Here is a 3,099-nt window from a genome sequence, read left to right on the forward strand (position 1 = left end):
TCTCTGTGTTGTTCATATTGATCCCATGGATTGGAGTATCCTTGGAAGACTAAGTAACCCTAACACACCACCGACAGCCTCGTCTCAATCAGAGTGTAGTAATGTGATCATGTGGATCCGTTACTACATGTCTTCCTGATCTTCTTTCGCAGTTTTATTTTTGGTACCGCATGCATATGAAAAAGAGAAAAGAACATTGCATTTCATTACATAGTGCATTATTGTGAGTTGGTCTGAGTCATGTCATTGATGATGTGGATGCCATGAATATCTTAGGTTATTGTTGTATTATTTGTTCATGGTTCCATCCTCAGTTATGACACATGGTGATGTGAAACTATTGTGATGTCTTGGAATGGATGAGATATGACTCTTTAAGGACATAGAGTGAGATCTATCTAGAAGGACACTGTGTGAGCATAGGCTAGAATTTTGAGCAAATAATGAAGCAAGGTTAGTGTTTAAGAGTAAAGCCCAAGTAAGGAAAGTGGAATTACTGCAAGAGGAAATGGTAAGGGTTGCTCCTTGCGTTCAAGACCAAGGATAATCTCCCGGGGAAAGAAGGAAAACAAAAGCAAGCTTGGTGAATTTTCTCTACCTTTATTCAGTGCACTGTTGCCTTTTTAAATACATGCAACTTGGAAGTTAACATAATAACCACTACATTGAAGTTAATATGATAACCACTACATGCCACTACATGCTATAATAACCACTACATTAACTACTTCTAGAATGATAACTACCCCTATGGAAGTGGGACCGGAGATTGGCAGCCAAGAGGGGGTCGAAGGAGAGTGTCTGGTGCTTGTTAACGAGAAGGTGGGAAGCTGCCATGGGAAGGGAAGGTGGCGTGGTTTCTGCTGTTGGTGGAGGTGGCTTGGTTTCTACTGGTGATGGTGGCTAAGTAGAGGAAGAAGATAGGTTGGTTACCTTGGGAAGCAGAGGCGGCATGGGTGGTGACTTTGTAGAGGCAGAAAATGGAGAAGGTTGTGTGGGTACCATGGTATTCAATATCCGGAGAATGACATCAAGTTTGGAAGCCATGGAAGTTTGGGCTGCAGCGAGTTTGGCCATGGCGGCCTCGAGGCGATCCACGCAGGCGGCAGAAAGTTTAGTGTCCGCCATTGAAGAGCGGACCAAATGGTAAGGGCTGCTCCTTGCGTTCGAGACCAAGGATAATCTCCCGGGGAAAGAAGGAAAACAAAATCAAGCTTGGAGAATTTTCTCTACCTTTATTTAGTGCACTATTGCCTTTTTAAATACATGCAACTTGGAAGTTAACATAATAACCATTACATGGAAGTTAATATGATAACCACTACATGCCACTACATGCTACAATAACCACTACATTAACTACTTCTAGAATGATAACTACCCCTATGGAAGTTTCCATGGCAAAGCATCTTTTTCCTAACAGCGAGCTAGTGTTGTAAGAGTAAAACTAAGTATTAGTCTGACTAAGAGTAAACCCCAAGATATTGGTGAAGATGAACTAGTGTAGTAAGTTTGTATAAGGGATAAGTTTGACGCAATATCTTACGATTTGATGAATGTAGACCTAACCATAGAAGTAGTAAAGTTTGATAAATACGAAGGATAAAGCCATGAGAAAAAATGAACGATAGAGTGGTCAGATAGAAGAGTCTATCCCAATTGTAGAGTCTTTAGAGCACTCACTGAGATATTATGTCTTACCCCTTTAAGTTTCAATCTTTTCAGGAAATAAGTGATGGTGTGTGTTGTGGAGCATGAAGTCTTGTTGTGGATAACAAAGCCTAGTTATGTTTTATGACTATATATACTTTATTTTATATGATGTATAAGACCCTTGTTACAAGGGAGGATTTTATTTATCAATATTATAATTAAGTTCTAATTTGGATATCTATTTTTTAGCTTTCGCATGATAACATCGTATAAATATTTTAAATTTTCACATTCTAGAAAATAAGCATAATTACCCTAATACCCTTAGGGTGTTACATTTAGTGGTATCAGAGCATGTCAAACCTTTCGACTTGTGAGTTATGTGTCTTTCATGTTTTCCCATGCGTGCTCTGTGAAAATGTTTGACATTTTTTGGAGTATGTTTTCCCCAACCCTAGAGTGCGTAATTCAGGCTACTACTATATTTAAGCAACATGCTCCACCATGTCAACAAGAAATTATGTTTAAGAGTTTAAGAACCCCTTTCATTCATAGGATTTTGATCCTTTAGAAAAAGTTAGAAGGAGAATAAGAAACTAGTTAGACATCAGATTTAATACATAAGGAGTAGTGGGAGATGGATGTGTGTAGTAGGACGATGGCTTGATCTTGATTTTTGAGGATGAAAATCATTTAAGGGTGAGGGGGGGGGGGGGTAGAATTGTAACATCCCACACTTTGTAAATATTTGTTATATTATTGGTTTTGTCCTACGCATGTACTTGTCCTGTGATAGTGTGTGTTCCTATACGCGTGTGTATTTTTGTGTATTTTGTGTTCGCTAGAATTTCCATGCCAAATTTCATTCTTTAAACTCTTTACATTTTATGTAGATGACTTTAATTTTGGTTACTCATATATTTTAAATATTTTAGTCTATTAAATTTACTAAAAATTACCCATTTGTTGTATAAGTCCCTATGGAGATGATGTATTACTTACTACTATGTTACTTGAGCGATTTTACTTTTGCCAAAATCCCAACACACACTTTGTTGAGACACATAATTTTACATTTTTATAATTTTCAGATTAAGGGTTTTCTCTCTTCTTTCTCCTTTCTTCTTCTTCTTCTTCTTCTTCTTCCTCTTCTCCCTTTCTCCTTTCTTCTACATTTTCCTGGTTTGATTCCTTTAACAGAGGGCTAATTTCATTTTCAACTCTAGGATTTTGAGGAGGATGGTAAAATTTGAGTTCCCCTTTTCTTTTCGAATATGTGTTATCTTCCATTTCTAATTTCAGTTTCTGAATTTAATTCATGGACATGAATATGATTAGATTTTAGAAATTGGATTAAAATTAAGATTGATTAATCCAAATTCGGTGATCGATTGATTGCTTGAGTCATTGCAATTTTGTGTCTGAATTCATTAAAATTAGTAAATG

The sequence above is a fragment of the Glycine soja genome, chromosome 20 (assembly GCF_004193775.1).
Source record: "Glycine soja cultivar W05 chromosome 20, ASM419377v2, whole genome shotgun sequence".
Lineage (NCBI taxonomy): Eukaryota > Viridiplantae > Streptophyta > Magnoliopsida > Fabales > Fabaceae > Glycine > Glycine soja.